Source organism: Lichenostomus cassidix, chromosome 6 (genome assembly GCF_008360975.1).
Source record: "Lichenostomus cassidix isolate B80296 chromosome 6, HeHo_3.0, whole genome shotgun sequence".
NCBI lineage: Eukaryota > Metazoa > Chordata > Aves > Passeriformes > Meliphagidae > Lichenostomus > Lichenostomus cassidix.
This window is the reverse complement of record NC_139487.1, coordinates 20,192,243-20,211,538: the sequence shown is the minus strand read 5'-3', so window position 1 is coordinate 20,211,538 and position 19,296 is coordinate 20,192,243. Positions and strand designations below refer to the sequence as shown.

Sequence of the window (19,296 nt, the reverse complement as noted above, 5' to 3'; positions counted from 1 at the left end):
ACCTTTCCCAAGTTGGGGTGGTGTGTCTGCAGTGGGAAATGACAGGTAATTCTATGGCATGGTGTGTTCATTTACTGATGACACACATGTTGTGTCATCAGGTCAGCTCAGTCTGTGTATTCTGTCCATACTCATTCCTACCTTGAAATTTCTTGTATTGAGAATAGCACAGAGATATTTCAGCCGTGGTTGCCAATTTAAATCAAGATGCTTTCGCTTTCCCAGCTGCTGTCCTCAGAATTTCTTGAGGTCTCAATGATTTTTGTGTGCTTTCTAATAATGATTTTTAGCATTTTTTATTCCCAGAAACCATTTTAATACATATTTTGAAAAATTAATGTGTAGTATTTTTTTACTGTTTTGTTCTCTGAATCTTTATCATTGAGTATCTGTCTTTTTTGCTTGTTCTTTTTTCACTGCTGCATTTCAACCAACTAGAACATGGGTTTTATTCCAATATGCTCATAAGTGTAAATCTGTACTTCTTTTGCCATGGTTATTAGAAATTGTCTTTTGTTAAGGCGGGATGAAATTGGGAATGTTGCAGCAAAAACAAAGTGTTGCTTTCCCACAGCAGATGGAACTTTTGACATTAAAGCTAACTTGAAATCTGTTAAGCTAACAACAACATACATTTTTTCTGTGATGGTAGGTGCTTTCTGTCCTGATATCAAAATGGGTGTTTATTCATTAGATGGTTAATGTGTTGTTTAACCTTGGCAATAAAAATTTCTCCTTTAAAAAACCTGAAACATCAAACCCAAAAAAGCAAACAAAAACCCCAGAACAAACAACCAAAGAAAACCAAAACCGTTGGTTTGGAGCCTTTTGCCCTGATGACTTGATAAATGCCTTCTTTCCTTTTCTGGTGTTACTATTCTGTGACTGAAAGGTACTGGCTTGTATGAAATAGAAGGGCACTGAAGACCAAAAATGCACTTGGTGAAGAGTGACTTGTGGCTGCCCTGGCAGTCCCTGCTGGGGCTTCTTGCTGTTGTGTCAATTTATGGCATAGTATCAGTCTCTGTGGGTACGTGTGGATATAGTGTATCTGATTGACTGAGCTTCCCTCAGGGTTGGGAGTGGGAAAGAATTTGGTCTGCGCTGTTTTCATGCATCAAGAGAGTCAGTCTGGGGCTGGGGTGTCTCTCTGGTGTATTAAAACACCTTTAAAGTCATCTTCTCTGGAACAGTGTAAATTATGGCTCAGTCTCGGCTGTGTCGATCAGTGGATGAATACTTAACTCAAAACATGACACATTTGCTAGGGTTTAATGCATCGATTTTCTTTTTTAATGTAGAACAAGATTGCTCATTTCCCTGTTTTAATGTGGTACTTCAGGGAATAGCTGTAGAAATCATTCTGCTGCTAAGTTATTGCACCTGGTATCCTGGGGTGCCTTGGGAAGAGCATTGCCAGCAGGTCAAGGGAGGTGATTCTGCCCCTCTGCTCAGCCCTAGCGAGGCCATTCCTGGAGTGCTGTGCCCATTTCTCAGCTCCTCAGTATCAGAGAAACATGGAGCTCCTAGAGGTCCAGCAGAGGGTAACAAAGAGGATAAGGGGACTGAAGCATCTCTTTTATGAGGAAAGGCTGTGCGAGCTGTGCATTGCTTAGCCTTGAGAAGAGATGAGTGAGAGGACCTCATCAATGTCTGTCAGTACCTGAAGGGAAGGTGTCAAAAGGGTGGATCTAGGCTCATCTTGGTGGTGTCAGGCAATAGGTGTGGGAGGCACCAGGCAGAAACTGATGCACAGGAAGTTCCAGCTGAACATGAGGAAGAATTTCTGTACTCTGTAGGTTATCGCACACTGGAACAGGTTGCCCAGAGAGGCTGTGGAGTCTCTCTCGCTGGAGATATTCCAGAGCCAGCTGGATATAATCCTGTGCAATGTGCTCTAGAATGACCCTGCTTGTGCAGGTAAGTTGGACCAGATGACCCTCTGTGGTCCCTTCCCAACCTTATCCATTCTGTGATTCTATGTTACAGTGAAGTCACTTCTCATGTTAATTTTCTTGGTAGGCATGGCAAAGTTTTCAGAGCAGACATCTACTTGAAAAAGGTGAACTTAGTTCTAGGTTCACAGCTGTAGCAGCAGCAGATCTGTTTGTTACCCGAGCAGGTGCAGTTCAGGATGCTGTGATGTGCTGCTGCCAGTGCTGTCCCAGCAAGGTTCACCACTGGTTCAGTTCTCCGTAAAATTTCTGTCAGTTGAGATAGAAGTTTTTGTAATGCAAGAGCTGTGTGGAGACCACCAAACTTGATCAGAGCTCAAGTCAGCTTCGTTCTCAGCCAGCCTGAGGCTATTGATGTATTTCAGCTTTTATTATTGCCTGGCAGGCACACATGGTGGGCAGTCCTTTGAATCTTGGCTGTACTGTACTGTTTATTCTTCTGTTTTGGAAGCTGGATAAGGCCTTGATTCTATGTGGGCATGCTTCACCCTTCACTTCAGTACCTCTCAGCAGGGTGCCTTTTGAGATACTAGTTTTAGCCAGTTCATAGTAGATTTGTTTCCAAAATGTGTATCTCTGTGTATGCTGTTGGTGAGACACATCAACATTCCCCTTCTGGTGGCTGAAAGAGAACACACAGTGAGCACTGTGGTTGGTACGACTCTGTGCTCTTGGACTGGTTTTTGTCACATTTCTGAATACTGGTAATGTTGTCAGTGTCTTCTTTCTTGCCTAAAGCATGCTGCTGGAACAGATTTGGGAAAGCTCTTCATTTCTATGGATATAGCTTTTAAATCACAGGAAGACAAGTGGATGATGTTAATAGATGGCAACTCTTTGAAGTACGTTAGAATCGACTTCAGAGAGAAAGAAAATCCCTTCCCTGAGCTGCAGATAAACAACAATGCTTTCAAACTTTCAAGAGGATCAAGGTGAAACTCAGTGAACAGCAAGTGCAGGGAAGATGATTCTGCTTTGTGGAGATTGGCAAAAACACAAAAAACACATTCTTTCCTTTTTGCGCTCCTGTAACAAAGCAAAATAACAAAGTACTCTGAGATTGTTCTATGAAAGAAACATAAAAAGCTTTTTATGTTAAATGCCATCTTAATAGATGTGGGTAGAATATATTTTAAGTGGGATGGAAATATCTCCTTGGAGTTCTGAAATGTCTTCAAAACTAGCTGAAAAGAACTGAATTCATCTCATCATGCAGGTGTATTTATCAGCATTTATTTGCTTATGTAGAGTTGTAGGAGGCTGACATCTTCCAGCTAAGGTGTGTGTCACTCCTATTTTAGTTGGCTTTGGCTGGGAGAGAGAGAATGGAGCAGTCTCATTTCTCATTTTCTTGTTAGTCTTCAGGAAAAAAGGAAAGTAGTTCTAAGCTGCGGACCTGAAGTACATTTCAAAAGGTAAATATGCCCCCCTTTGCCTAAGGAGAAGACTGTCTCAGGAAGGTAAGTTGGAGAACAAGTAGCAAGTGACTATAGGGTTGTTCCTGCTGAGGTTCCCTTTTGGTTTTTCCAAGTGTCAGTCTTGGAAAACAAAGAAGGAAATAAAACAATTTTTTTCAGAGGAGGAAAGTGATTTTCAAAAGCAAAAATGTATTCATGTGGCTTTGAAATTATTGGTTTAGATAAAGGTTGAAATTCAGTGGGCAGGGCTGTGTATTCATATGCCTTATGGGTTGCAATGTCATGAGTGGTAGAGACTTATGTAAGAAACTGAAAGCTGCCAATGCAAAATTCAGATGAGTACAATTGAAGAAAAAGTCATAGTTTTTAAAAAAAACTGATCTTAAATGTATTTGTTGATACATAAGGACTATTGGGAGAACTCAAAACAACTCTGCAGGTCACCTTTAACAAAAAGCTCACTGTATAGATGATAGTATAGGTTACAAAAAAAGTACCACACCAACAGCATGTGCCATATGCAATACAAAAGTGAGAACAAAATCCAACTTGAGGGGTGATGGGTTTGGATGGGGGAGGGAGATTTAAATGTGTTCTTCAGGAAAGAATCAGTGTAAAGAAGTGAGAAAAAATAAGATGGCAGCAGCCAGGATTTGCGGAGCTTTTCAGTCCTTTGTTGGGTTATCTTGCGTAAGTGCTTTAGCCAGAGACTCTTTTCAGTAGCTGCATGGGGCCAGCTTGGAACACAAACGTGCATGAATCCAAATGTAATTTCCCTGTTGTGCACATTCTGGCTGTGACAGCTCAAGTTATGAATGTAAAATAGCAGCAAAAAAGTTCAGAAGATGGCCAGGCCTGAAATGTTAATAAGAACTGACTTATCATGAGATTCCATGAGGTTGGCAAGGGTGTTGCCTGAATTTTAAGTCTGTCTTCTTCCATGCTTCATTTTGGTGTGCCTTGGAAAAGAATAAATAAATGCCTTGTTTTTATCTGTGCATCTAAGTGGCTAAGCATAACAGAAATAACAAGCATTTTCTTCCACGTATGATGCAAAGCAAACAAAGAGAGTGATGCTAATCCTCCACTCCAGTTTGTGGTCAGCGCTGGCACACAGACTGAATTGGCATCAGTGGCTTTGATCTGTCGACAAGAAATACTGTACAGGGAATGGCAGTATCTTTTCCCTTTCAGACAGTTCTCTTTTCTGGGGGGCAATAATCTGCAGTTTTCCCAAATTTCCAGTGTTCAGAAGGCATTTGTCTTTCCTCTGGGTAGGACCAGTGCAGAATAAGGGATTTCCTCCTCCCACATCAATACACTGCTCACAGAAAGGATACCTCATCATGGCCTTGGGACAGCTTGTCTCAGACTGTGCAGGCAAGGAAAGGGCCATTCTCTCTTCTGCATGCAACTTGCACGGCAAAGAGAAGTTGCAAAGTTTGCAACTTTCCCTGCGTCTTCAACATCAGATTTTCCCAGGTCTGTACGCTCGCTCGCTTGCGCTCTCTCTCTCTCTCTCTCTCTCTCTCTCTTTTTTTTCCCCCAACCTCCTTCCATCTCTTGTTACCATGGAGAATGAAATGCCTGTTCCATTCGAGTTGTCGGCTGAATAGGTTTTGAGGTTGATGGATGGTGAGAATCTCTTATCCCTCCTTCTCCAAACACTGCCCCTGCCTGGTTCTTGACATTTCACTTGCCAGAGACTGGCAATCAGTGAGTGGGAGCTGAAAAGGAGGCTGGCAGTGTCCTGCTGAGATGCTCTTTCAGTTTGTGGATGAAATCAGCAGCCGTGAGAAGGTCTTAAGGACTTCGGTGCAGAGCCTTGTCCTCAAGCTGACTGAGGCATGAATGCTCACTTGAGTGCATGTTCTTGCTTCCCCAGAGCACCCAGGGAAAAAAGGATTCATATGTGAAACTTGCTGCTGCTTATGACTGTGTTTTAAGGGGTGGTGATGTAGCTTCTGCAATGTAAAGGGAAAGGTAAGGAATGAATGAATACAATAAATGCTTTGGCACAATCCGTTCCTCTCATGTATAGTTCTTTATCTCAGCAGAAGTGGAATTTCTGTGCTGCTGACTTGCGTAATTTCCTGGCCACAATGCTGAAGTTAGCAGGAGACTCTGTGTTCAGTGGGATTCCAACAGTGCCTGTATGCACTGACTGCTTACGCGTGGCATCAGCAGTGCAGTGTCAAAACAGCTTCCTGAATAAGGTACCTTTTAATAAGGAATATGTGGAATTGTGGATAGTGACAGGCCTGGGTTTGAAATATGATTTTGGGATTTGGTTGAGGTGCATGAAATGGAGCTGCAGAGCAGAAAAGTTAAAATGATCTCACTGTAAAATCACACAAAAGGTATTTCTTTGTGGTGACTTATTACTTTTCATGCAAGATAACTATGGTTTTAGAGGGTATCAGGAAAATTTTCAGCTTATTCTGAAAGGCTTAAACTTGTCCTTTTTAAAGGAGGGGTTGTTTTGACTCATGACGCCTTAATAGTGGTGGTTTGGGAGAAACGAATACCTGGCATAGTTTAATAGGTGTGTGGATTTTGCATCTGGAAGTAAATGTTATGACTTTAAATTCTGACATTGTTTCCAAGTAGAAGCATTCCACAAACATGTCATTGTTGAGAGAAGAGAAAATATTTTTGGGAGTTTTCTGCTAAAACCTGCTCTGTCAGGACTGTACCAGCATAGGAATTAATACTGGTGGTATACCTTAGTGGGTGGCATTTCAGTGTTTTAGAGATCATATGTGAAAATTTGTCCTGGGTGCTGTTGAACAGCTGTGCTTGTTAAGTGCCTGTGAACTTTCTTTCAATACATCTTTTCAGCACCTTGAACTGATAAATATTTCCATGCTTCCTGTATATTCCTAAGCTTGCTAACCAATATGTCTTTCCACACTACCACCAACAGCTTTTGCATCTGTCTTAGCTCCTCAAGAGTTCACTTTCCATTTGATGCTTTATGTCCTGTTTGTTGTTGGATTGTTGTCTCCCTGCTGGAGTTTTCCTACTGTGCAATTGCTTTTCCTGTTGTGCAAGCCACTTCTGAAATGCTGGTATGTTAGCTGTTTGGCCACTGGTGTGTTAGAAGGGAATCTTTAATTCATGCATCAGGAAGGCATGTATGTCAATGCATACAAAATAAATGTGTATAAAATACATGTAAATATACCGTCTAATTCCTTAAGTAGTTTATTGTAGAGATTGTCGCAGTATTTTTGTCCCCAGAGCTTGGGATTTCCTAGAGGGATACGTACACAGAGGACTTGATTGCCTGTGACTTTCAGTCATACAGGATAATATACGAAAATATGCAGGGCTTTGATTTCCTGGTTTGAACCTGGTTGGCTGGGGTACTCCAGAAAAAAATTGACTTTCAAAAATACTCCACAGAAGCAGCTTCTTCTACCATAAATACATCACAATTGTTAGGTGGAGTTGAGAGAAAGTGATACAGAGAGGAAGAAAGGAGGAAGTCCACTGGGACAGAGAATGATAAAAACTGTAGTTTGGGATTAGCTTCCTGATAGGAACTCAGCTTCATGTTACCCATTTGTAAGGGATGGGGAAAGAGTGAACATCTGTTTTCACATGGTGGCTTTGAGTAAGTGGCAACAGCATCAGCATCAAAGCATGCACAGGTATTTCTGTTTATTCTGTTAACCTACTGGAATTTTTTGATTCAGTATTATCTTTTTTAGGAAAAAACTGTACTCCTACCAGCTTATGGATTTGCATGAGATAAAATCCCAAACCTTTCTCTCACACTCTGTGAGGATTGTTATGCTAATAATTTTAGAGATTGTCAAACATTTTTCTGGGTGTTACTGACAGGTTTCAACTTCTGAAAAAAGATCTTCCTGTTTTCAACATGGATATATTTAAATTCACTTTGCCTTTTGAAATGCCTCCTCTTCCCACCACCGAGATCGACCTTTACTTGATTGGGGTCTTTTGGTTTTTATGTTTTCCCTGAGGGGAATTTGACTGACTTAATAAACTTGTAATTAGGACATATCTCTGCTTCATTCCATTTGGTCTTTAGTTAAATTATTCTTGGAAAAATTCTCATGTCGCACTCTTTTTAGATTCAGGGTTGTTTGATTCCTTTTTCCCCTCCTCCTTTCTTATCTGAGCAGTAGCCAGAGCTTGTAATTTTTATATCTTGTCCTTGCTATTTAGAATTGGGTAGTGGGAGGACAATCCGTCTCTAACCCTCTTTCTGCTTGTTAGATGTTTTATTTCACCTTTTCCTTAGTGATCAGTGCCTGGGTTTGCATGCAGAGCTTTCCGAGGCAGTGCAGCATGGAACTGACCTCATTTCCTTCTGCTCCACTGCTGTCCCTGCTGCCTGCTGCCCCAGTCAGTGAGGAGGGACAAAGCTTTGTTCAGGGCTGCTGGTGAAAAAAACCTGAGTGAGCAACAGACTGAAGCTGTCTGTCTGTGGGTTTACAGCAACAGGTCTTCGCTGATTCGTACTTTGCAAGTAACCTTTTAACCTTAAAGTCTGAAAAAATTTATTTTAGTTTAGCTTTTGCCAAGGCTTCCTACCTGTTCTGATTGAGTGAATTTTTAAGCCCTTTATTGTAGGCTGGTACATATGCAAAGAATGAGCATCATGCTCTCTAGTAACTCATTCTCCTATCTCAAGTGTCATTTACTGGAATCTCCTTACCTTTTGCCTCCTGTAAAATGTAAACTGAATTACAGGCGTATAATTAAATCAGCATATTAGGTGTGTGAAGAATGAGAGGCAGTGGGAATTTTGATGGCCAAAGCCACAGTAAGAACATTAAAATCTAAATCATCAGGTATCTAAACTATTTTCTAGTGTATTGAGAGCATTGGTTGTATAAAAACAATTTCCAGCTGGATGAAATGTGTTTCTGTGCTGGGTCAGCACAACAGGCAATAATTTCTCCTCACCTGGCAGAGCTGCTGCTTCATAAAGCATGTGGCTGCTAGCTAAAAGACTTAGATGTGCAGTATTAGTGCTCATGAAGAAAGGGGACATTTGAATAATTGCTAAATAGTTGTGAGGTTTTGATTGGGAAAAAAGGTGGCAGTTTCAGGTACTGGTGTATCTGCTTTTGCCTGTAATCCATGTCTAAGTCACTCTATTGCATTTGGCATACTTCATACTTAAAAACTACCTTGATCACTGTCTGAGACTGATTTTCTGCCTCATTTTTTGTGCCTAAGCATCAGGCATGTAGTGTTGGTGCTTGCATTATCTAAAGATGTAGAGCATTTGCTTTTCAGAGCTGAGACTTTTTAATTTATTTTGTTTACTTTACGTTATGCATAGCAATTCAAATTCCTGTTGTCTTGCCATAACCTAAATTTCTAACACAAAATTAAAAACTGTAAAACAAAATAAAGTGCAAGAGGCATGAAAAGAGGTGGGATTGATTTCTTTAATGTAAATATTATGTTTTCTAACCTTGGGTTTCTGAATAAGTGTTGATGTCAGCTTACTGTGAAGACTCGGAATAGCAAACTGTTGTGCGATGAAGTCAAATTTGGTTGCAACATGAGAGATGCCCCTTGTATTTGAGTGGATTTGTGTAGTCTGTGCTTCACAGCCAGCTGCTGGCTCTTCTGGATTTGTCCTTGTGAAATCCTCTCCTTTAGTCTTGTTCCAGAGCTGAAGCACTCTGCTCCAACACATCCCTCTCCAGCCAGTCTGGTTATCTTTTGTTGGCTCTGCAGTGCTCTTCCCCGGCTGTGATACTGGATTATTACTCTATCAGTAGAGCAAAAGGATAGGAAAGAAGCAGGGGAAGCAATATCTGAAACTAGTATTGGCTGCTCTTTTAAATCAGAGTTAACCTTTTTCATGGAAGCAGATGCTGTAGGAGAAACAGGAGGGCACACTAGGGAGAACTCTTGAAAACAGTGTGTATTTCAGTCTTGTTTAGGGTTTTGACTCCTAGAACACTTCCTAAGTTTGTTACCAATTTAAAAGTCTATGTGGAAATAACCAGTGTTTCAATTTTATTGTGATTCTTCAGATTTAGGACAAGACACATGCACGAAAAATGCTTGTTTGGTGGACTAGAATATTCTTTAGCTAGCCTTTTTATCCCCTGCCTTCCCCTTTAATCTGTATAATAAAGATACTGTTTTGTGAAAGGTGATCTCAGACTGTGCTTCTCCTGGAAAGCTCAGCGTTGCTCTCATCTGCCGCTATGACAACATTCCTGTCTTCAGCTCCTGCAGTCAGGGAGCTGTAGGGTGCATCCGATCAGCTTGTGACTGACTGATAATAAATTTTTGGTGGATTAGTTATTTGGATCAGTGTGCTATGAATAGCCAGGGATGTAGTCCACCTTTTTTGCTGGCAGCTGCTAACATTGTTTTATGTTCTGTGCAGAGCTGTACCCTGAAGCTCTTAATCCTCCACTTTTGGATAACCAACTGAGCACAGCCTAACCATAACCCAGTATTATGTTGCAGATGAGTACAGACAAGCTGCAGTATATAAGCAGTATCTCAATGTAGTATAATAGCTGTGTATGTTGAGTTGTGATGTGAGTTTCCAGATTCAGTTGGGCTGAGTATCATCTGCAGGAGTCGGGTCAACCCTGGGCCAAGCTGGCACAGTCACAGGTGGAAGCACACTTCTGTTCATCCTCTTCTCTCTCCTCTCCTTATTTGCTTTCTTTTAGTCATCCCCATAGGACTGACTACCTCTTCCTATTTTGTGGAATCTCAAACTTGAGTTTCCACCTGTGTTTTGCAACCCCACAAATCAGGCATTGCTTGAGGTTAATCACTAACACTAAACCCATGCTCCTCTGTGACATCCTGCGATGCCTCTGTTCTGTGCAACACTGAGCAGCAGGAGCTGCCTGTACACAAACCAGATGTTAGTGACCTCAGGCAGAAAACATTAACTGGATTGGCAGGGGTGCTGGCCCCGTGTTCAGATGAGAACCAACAAGATGCCATCAAGAGTTGCTCTCATGCCTTAACTTGGAAATTGTTGTTGAGACGCTCTTCTTTGGCACTTGATCTTCACAGATGGTAGGGATCTTTTATTACCTTCGCCCACAAGTGTTTTTTCGTGACTTATGGTGAATAAATGGATTTATACAGTAAAGGAGGTTGCTTCTAGTCCCATCTTCTCATTTCCATATTTTATCTAATAGTTCCTTCAGTTGTTTAAGGCATGTGGGTTTGTTTCTCTGGATCATGGATATAAATAGATGCCAGAAGCATGAGGCCTTATCAGCTGTAAGCAGCTGTACTTGCCTTTTCATTTTAAATCTAGACACCTAAAGTACAGATAAACAACAAAACTTGTTTTTCTGGAAGGTAAAACTTCTAAATTTGTTGGAGTTTGAAGGCTGTTGCCTCTCTGCTTAAAGTAAACTAACATTAGCCTTTTTGGGGAAGGCTCTGACCTCCTTATTGGAGCCCAGAGTTACACTTCAGGGTGTGGAGTATTAAGATGTGTAGTGGTTTGGTTTTTACAAGCTATCTATGGTATGGACAGTCATGGTTAACCTAGTATGTTGCTTGCATATATTGGACAGCTTAGGGAGTTAAATCTGATTTCCTTGAGGGTATCATCTTTATATACTATTTGCAGAAGTGGCTCTTGGGGAATGCCTGAGGATGCTGGCAAGTGGAGTATACATGGGCAAAAACACTGTGCGGAGGATGTTGCAAATAACCCTTGTTAACTTGATAGGTTAATTTTTGACTTCAGATTACTTTGTAGACACAGAAATTTGGTTTCCTTCTATTGAATTTTTGCAGCTAATGTTTTGTTTTCCATGGATACATTATTCAGGTAACAAGTTATCCATACTGAAATCCCAGGCTCAGCCCTGGAAGCAGTAGGTAAGTTTTTGTGTGGCTCAGACCCTAAGCTAGTTCACCTGCTGAGCCCTCGCCAACTTTGCACAGAGCTACTGCTGATGTCTCTGTTTTGTGCTTCTGAAACATGGGATACTAAGAAGCTGGCTTTGAGGGTGCTGGAGGAGTATTCAGGAGCCAGCTGGGTTCCACAGCTCACAGATTTAGACTGAAGCTCTGGCTCTGCAAGACTTTGAGCCATGGAGCTGATAGCAGTTTCAGGAGGGATAACTGGTGAAGGAGTAACCATGTATTTGCTGTGATCCCTTCTGCTTTGAGTGATTTGTCAGATTGGGTTCCTTATGGGGCTGCCTTTGCACCTGGAGTGCTACAAAACATGGTGCAAGGGTACAGGGCTTTGGCCTCTGTGCAGCAGGGTTTGTTTGTTCAGGTTTTCCTGTTGTCTGGCTATTCCCATCCCCCACTATCATTGGACAGTGGAAAGCCAAGTTACTTTGTTAGTGCTGGATTGAAGGCTATATCAAGTGGTGTCTGACCAAGGTAAGAATAAAGTGTTTTGCTCATGTTTTTTTGCCTGGGATGCTCAATGTTCAGAACATTCAGGGGAAAGACTGAGAGGATAGATAATCCTGTACTTGACTCTGCTGCTAAATCCTTCTACCCTTGAAAAATGGCTTTTTTTCCTTAAACAAACATATTCAGTCTGGAATAACTTTATCTCAAAAGGAGATGTGCATGAATATGTTGCTTAACATAATGTAGCCTCTCACAGCAAGCAATGCATTGCATGTCCAAAGCACAGTGAAGCTGGCCAAGGCTCTGGAGCACAAGTCTTTGAGGAGCAGCTGTGGGAGCTGGGGGGTTTTTAGTGTGGAGAAAAGGAGGCTTAGGTGAGCCTCAGGTCTTTCCAGCCTAAATGATTCTATGATTCTAAGATTTACCCTTAAGGGTTAGGAAAGGATTCCTTTCTTCTTGGGCTGTGGTAGTCTACAGAAAAGAAACTAACCCAGTTTATTAGCTGTAAAATCTGTTGCCATCTTACACTGAAGTATTTTTTCCCTGGTTTTGCAGGGACTGGTTTTGCAACGTCCTTTACACCGGGTCTTATTTAGTGTCATGTTGTGCAAGACATCTTTGTTTGCCTAGATGTGCACTGGTTTTCCTCTTCCAGCTGGAATACTATGCTCTCCCTAGTGCTTGCTTTAGCCTTTCTGCTTAACAGGTACAGTAGAATTACAAAATAACGTGTACCAGACTGAGCAGTGGCATATGGCTGAGCCTCCTCTTTCCTTCAGGAGCTTGTGACCAGAGGCAAGCCAAAGCAATCCTCAGTATATCTCAGTAACCTAGGCAGAAGGAGGAAAACCATGTGGCTGAAAAAGAGATGACCAGTATGCCTAAGTGTTCTTCTCTGATCTTTTTTGTTTTGTTTGCAGCTTGGGGTGATTTCTCTTCAATTCAGTTATTCATGTTTCTGGCTGAAGGAAACACTAAAATCAGCACTACTTTAGTTCAGTTTCCTGAGCTGAAAACTGCAGTAGTTCAGGTACTGAAGTGAATCAGACACCCTGCCTGGAGAGTGTTTGCAGAAAATATTACTGACTTACACTGTCAGGTATGCATATTTATACAAGACTCTTCTCTCCCCAGGTTCATGGTGCTTTCACTCAATCAGCACAATACAGCTCTTTCTGAGAGTGGGTATTCACTTTCTGAGGTAAGGAAAAATAGAGATAAAGAATAATTTTGGCCTGGGTGACATGGTAAACAGAGAAACCAGGAGATAATTCCTATTTTGTCGGTATTTGGTTTAGTATGTTGATGAAACTTGTATGTAACAATTTTTTTGTGACCTGGGACATTGAACTATATCTACATTATTATGATTTAATGCTCTCTTGTGTTACTTTTGAAATGCCATAAAGTACAAGTAATCAAGCTGAGTAGTGACTCTTCAGGTTTTCAGGCCTGTATACTCTTAGAAATGGCTTTTTTGTCCCTGTTGGTATTGGGACTGAGTTATAAAAGTGTTAGAATCTGTGCTGGGTTATCTAGCCTATGTACTGTGTAATAGTACCGTAGTGAAATATATCAGCATATACATACTTAGAGGTGAAAATATTGAGATTCAGATTGAAAATTAAGAGTTTACTTGTCTGGCTCCTGGGCAGAATCTCCTGGGTTGGAAAGGATATAATCTTCTAATGTATAGTGTAGCTATTAATTAGGTCGAAGGCTTTTTTTCTTTGTAGCTTTTCTGTTTTCCCCAGTACACTCTTCAAAGACCAAATTTTTGTAACACAGTTTATTCAAGGAGTACCTGAGTACCTGATGATATTCAGGAGATACGAAGATGAAGCACTAACCTTCTCTAGAGTGCACCTGTAGTTATTTTTGGCCCTAGCTTGCTGTGCCAAAAGCAGAAGCGTTCATTTTGCTTGAAGTGGTTTTATCCTCCAGAGCTCAGTGGTATGATTCTGCACAAGACAGGGAGCTGTCACAAGTTCCGTCCTATGGGTTGCTTTGATGTTAGGAGCTGGAGCAAACTCTACAGTTCCAGGACAGTGGACTTATTTTCTCATCATCACCTTCTGGGAACAGTGGTAATAAGAGATTATGACTTGTCTCCCAAGTATTCCCTCAAACACGCATCCCTGCTAGCTCTTTCTCAGCTGCTCTGCTGGGCTCTCTGGCACCACAAAGCACACATCTTGCAGCCCTTTGGCAAGTGCTCATTTCATGTTTCTGTGTGCCCCTCCAGCACAATAAAGTTGTTTAGAAAGGGGGAATTTAAATAGGAAGAGTTGTCACACTTTCTGGGTTTGATTTCTTTGTGTTTAATGTGACTGCCTGTTTCTGGGCTGACGTTGGCCACTGAAATGTGCTCCTTGTGACAGAGTGTTGCATCACCTCAGATAGGTATTGCAGAGCTCACTGCCATTCAGCTGATACAGTTTTATGTAGAACGGGGGTATCTGTGTATTTGTATTGGGGGTATTTGTATTTGTAAATTGCAAAGTTTTGTGTTAAACCCGATGTTACTTTTCAGCAGACAAAGACTCTTTGATCTTGTTACCATGCCCCAAGGGACTTGCAGGGACTGCACGGAGTATCTGTGCTTGCTGTATAGGGCTGACAGCTGTTTCAGGAGTCAGTCGGTGCTTTCACCCAGTGTCTCTGAATAGCACAGGGAAGGCAGGCCCTGCACCTTCCTGCAGGAGGCTTTGCAGGATGGCAGTAAGTGCTGGCATTGCAACATGCTGAACCATGGCACTCCATCACTTTCCTTTGACTTTTGAATACTTCTGAGATGCAGGGCACTCCAGAAAAGTTAGGAGGCAGGATGGTTGCAAGTGAGGGGAAAGTCAATAGTTGGACAAACCCTGAGCTTGGTAGGTGGGCAGAGATGACTGAAGAGATTGAATCATGGCTTTAGTGACTAGAAATGGAATGGATAATCTGCTTCAGAGAGTGTCTTGGAGATCTCCCAGCCTCAAGCTTTCTACGGAATTACCATGTTGAGAGAAAAGCAATATGATTTCCCCTGACTATCTCCCTCTTTGTTTCTGTACTATTTACTTTTTAATTATAATTATTCTTTAAAGAAAACATTAAAACAGCTTACGATTTCCACTATTAAAAAAACCCCAACAACAACAAAACCTCCCAAAAAAACCATAAAAGGGAGGTGTGTAGGAGCCTCATTCATCACCTTTTGTCACCAGACTTGATTTGACATCTGAGACTACAGAGAAACTTTGGCAAGTGCAATGATTTCCCGTGTGGGGGTAATAAGAGAGAAAAAAGCTGTCAGTTGAAAACAGCAGGAGCTGCATTAGCAAATATAAATTAAACAGATGGCTAAGATACTGCAGCTGTCACATAGAAGCTCCAGGAAGATTTTTAGCTTATAGCTGCAGGAGGCTATTTTAAAAGGAAAGATGAAAACAACAACAAAGCAAACTTAAGCATGACGAAAGAGACAATAAAACCATTCAGATTATTGTATGAAATTTCTCCAGGACTGTGGTGTTGTTTTGGGTTTTAATTCATGTTTTCAAATCTTAGGATTCTAAAATTAAGTTAGGATAAGTTATTATTAGAGCATGTTACAGATTTTGGTATCATGGGTTTGTCTGCTTGTTTAGAAGTACTCTTCTGTATGAGATACTGGCTCTGACATGCTCTGGAAAGCAGGAAGAAATGTAACACACATCATGCCATTTTGATCTTCAGCTGTTTGTTTTACAGGTATTTCAAGAAAAACTTCTTGTGAAAAAATTATAAATAAAATGTTTTGGGAAAGCAGTGTGGAAAGTTAACATTTTGGTGGAGAAAGCACCTGCATTTTAGCGTCTTGTGTGTTCAATCTTAAGAACTTTTTTTCAGACTCATTTTCAGCTGAAAAGTGACTATTCCTTTGTGAAAGAAGTGCTAGAACAGCGTCTAAGTTTGTTATATTAAAGTACAGACATATGATAAAATGAGGACACGGTGGAAATTCTGTGCTGTTTCTCAGAGGCCAAAAGGTAATTAATTTTCTAAAAGTATTTTTGTCAATTGGGACTGATGGTTTGTCACACAGTATTTGTGCATAACCAAAGATTGTTATGCTGCCTTTGTAGTTAGGTGGTAAAGTGATGGTAATTCTGAAATAAGTTCAGATGCGTTTTGAAGCCTGTGTTTTACATTCAAAGAAATAGTGTTCACAAGTGGATCCTAGGCAGGCTGATTACCCAGCATTCTGATTTTTGTGTTTGCATTTTTTACTGCAAAAAAATCTCATGTATTTGTGATTGACTTTTTAAATCTTGCTAAATGAGCAAGAACTTCTGGATTTTGATTGTATTTCAGCCCTTTGTGCAAAATTAGTATGTCTTCAGTTCTGCATGTTGTTCTCCAACTCGTGTATTTCTTTACAATAAATATCTTCAGGTACTATTATGTCTAATTCTGAATTTCTTCTGTGTGGATTATTCAAGAGGTACAAAATCTACATATCAAAAAATTAAATCTTTTTTTCCTCTGTATTTATCATTTCTGCCATCATCCACATAAAATTTGAGTACAGAAGCCCCAGCATGCTCTGAAAGCTGGTGAACTTCCATTCTATTAGAACTAGGAAGTTCATCACTGAGATATGGAAACTCTTTACTGGCTAAATCTTTAACCTGTCCTAGACTTTTTTGCATTCTTAGTCATTCAGGACACAAATAATGAACAACATTAAAGGTCAAAAGCAACAGCTTGGGCTTGTTTATGTGAGCTTGATGAAATTGTATAGCCTTAGTCTTGCTGTACTGTTCAGAGTGCTTTAGCTGTCTCGGTAGAAGTGAGCTCCTCATTTAACTGCGTTTTTTTTGCAGTTGTGGCTTCATGTGTAATCGTAGGAAAGAACAGCTGATCATGCTGAATAACTGTTGTTTCTACCCTTAAAATTTCATTTCTACCCCTGCAGAAACTTTGCAGCACTTATAAAGCACTTAAAAACTAGGAGGGGAAATAAAAGCCTCAGCCTGTGTGTATTTTATTTTCTTCCATTTTTGCTCAAGAGAAACAAAGTTTGCCTTGAAGTGTACTTGAACTTAAGAATTACAAATGTGGACGACCTTTGTCAGTTATGGAGGGTTGTTTCAGAGTAGGTGACCTTTCAACAGGAAGCCTGGCCTCAGCCTCTACATATTTACTCCTAGACTTAAGCTCCCAATGCTTTAGCTCAACTTCACTGTCAGGATGCATACAGCAATGGAGCAGCTGTGTAGGCAAGACCCAAGGCACACAGAAAGATTACACACTGAAACCTGCATGCTCTCCCTGAGTTCTCTTTCTGGGCAGAAATGCAGGGCTCAGGCAGTGTGATCAGAGGCTCAAGAGAGCTGACAGTTAAGAATGGACGGGAAGGAGCTAATACGTGGAAGTGAGTTGGATGGGGCAGAGGGGCAAGGTAGCCTTGTCCTGAAAGATGGTTAACCTTAAATTTTCCTGCTGAGTATCCCGAAGGCAAGAATGAATTTTTCCAGCTGGAAGTGTAATTATCGTCTAATGGCCATCTATATTATCTTCTTGATCTTCATGCAAGCCTTCCAGAGCATATAGGGCTTCATGGTTGCTAAGATGTAGGTACAACAAATTGAGTGCTGTCTGGCTTATGGCACAGAGCTGGTGAGGAAAATGTCTCTACAGTTTTTAAAACAAGTCCATGGCATAAATTTTCATGTCATGTGTAGTGTTAATGTCAAACTCTCATTGATTAGGAACAGCTGCTTACATGCAAAATGTATGATAGTGAAAAAAGGAAACATGATCTACCTTTTTATTTAATGTTCTCATGACAAGAAAGTGCAACTTAGCTGGAAGCAAGAGAGCCCAGCCTTTAAGTGCTGTAGCTTTAATGTATAGCTTAGCCAATCTGCAAAAAGATTGAACCTTGATCTTTTTAAGCCTAGTCCAGAATTGCAAGGTTTGTTTTTTTAGGTCAGTGTTGTTGTGCTGTATAGGCAGCTGCATCATTGACTGAAAGAACATGTAGCAATTATAAATTGCTGCTTATTACTATGCTTATTTCAGAGGTTGCATAAATGAATCCTAGGTGGAATTAAAAAGTGCATCAGGCAGTCCTGGTATGTCGGCTGTGTATTGTACAGTGCTCTATCAGTAAATAATGGGTTAAAGAGTAATTTACAGTAGTTAGTCTTTCCTAATTTGTCTCAAGAGCAGAGAAGATTGTTAGTTTTGCTTTAAAGTAGTTTTAGATTTACTTTTCAGTGGGAAGTAATGAACCTGCTTAAATTTTGGTGAAACCATCTTTCATGTGCAAAATAAATTTTCCATATTGTCAAGTATGGCAGTTTCTGTCTTTGGATTTTGATCTCCATTTCAGATTTGAGCATGTCTGATCCAAATTAGTTTGTGGAATAGTGTTTAGCTAGTTTGTAGTCCACCACAGTTTTGAAACATGACTCTGCCAAAGTCTTACACTTTAGTGCATTACTTCGGTCTGTTGGTTGTTGAAAAATTGTATGCTACTCCACATGGGTATGGAGTGACACCTTTCTAAGATAAATACAGGTATCTACCAGAGAAGAGCCTTTCAGAGAGGTGAAACAGATGAGTTTCCTTTCCCTGTGTAAGCAAGCCCTTAGGTGATAGATTTGCTACAGGCTTCTAGCAAGAAGAGGAAATGTTGAAAGGCAAAATGCAAATGAACTATGCTGGTAGCTGCAGGCTGCCACCCTTAGCAGTTCAGAATAAGGCTAAGCCTGACTGGAAAAATGGCAAGTAGTCATTTGGGAACCTGGCATAATGGTGCCTCTCCATCTTTGTTAGGAGACAAATAACGGTTGGATATTTAGTGTTGTTTTAAACTCGAGTGAGAAAACTGGGGTTTTGAATAATAATAAAAATAAAAATAATAATAATAGTAGCACAGTTAAAAAGGACTGTCTCATGAATTAGTTTCTTGTGCCACAGTCTGTGTTCTTTGCAGTTGTGTGAGTAGTTTCTAGGCATTCATTCTAGTACTGTTAATACCCTATTTTTTTCTGTTTGGCAGAATATATCTGACCAAGGCTTTGTTATTATTCCTTCAATTACTTTGTATAAAATAGTAAAGTCAAATGCATTTGCTGGTAACAGGATCTGTTTACAGAGGACTTTGATTCTAGCTTGTTCAAGTGATTAAGTGAACACAGATGCTTGGTGCTGTGAAAGTAGTAAATACACACCCTTCATTTGCACTTTCCAAAATATGTTGGTCAGAGCTATCCCTTAAGATTTTTCAGTGTAGCTGTTTTGTTAATATTGTGCAGAAATCACCTTGAGGTGATAAAATATTCCATGCTAGATACAGTGAGATACTACCAAAAGTTGTTCTGCCAGTTGAACATGTTTTTTTCAGGGAACTGGAATTAGCTTTTCTGTCAAAATAACTTTTTTGCCTGTGTAAACCCCATCTTGACTAGGCAGATTTGCTAGTATAGCTATTTTAGCAAAGCCCTTCTACTGTAGGAAAGACCTTATTGATAATACTGTGAGGTTCCCACAGTAGATGAAAGGCACAATACAAAGGGCTTTACAAACAT

The 19,296-nt window shown here is 40.5% G+C and overlaps 1 protein-coding gene across 6 annotated transcripts in view; it reads left to right on the top strand.

Moving 5' to 3' along the window:
• The window catches only part of NDST2 (N-deacetylase and N-sulfotransferase 2), a 135,474-nt gene that overhangs the window by 37,945 nt on the left and 78,233 nt on the right, over positions 1-19,296 (top strand). Inside the window, exons 1-2 of one of the 6 annotated variants that reach the window (XM_085065552.1) lie at positions 11,625-11,755; positions 12,866-12,932. The exons of 3 other annotated variants lie outside the window; for them this stretch is intronic. The gene's annotated coding sequence lies outside the window, so the exon portion shown is untranslated. Of the gene's footprint in view, positions 1-11,624; positions 11,756-12,865; positions 12,933-19,296 lie in introns of those variants that run through there. 2 more of the 6 variants (XM_085065551.1, XM_085065554.1) reach the window with 2 other exon arrangements.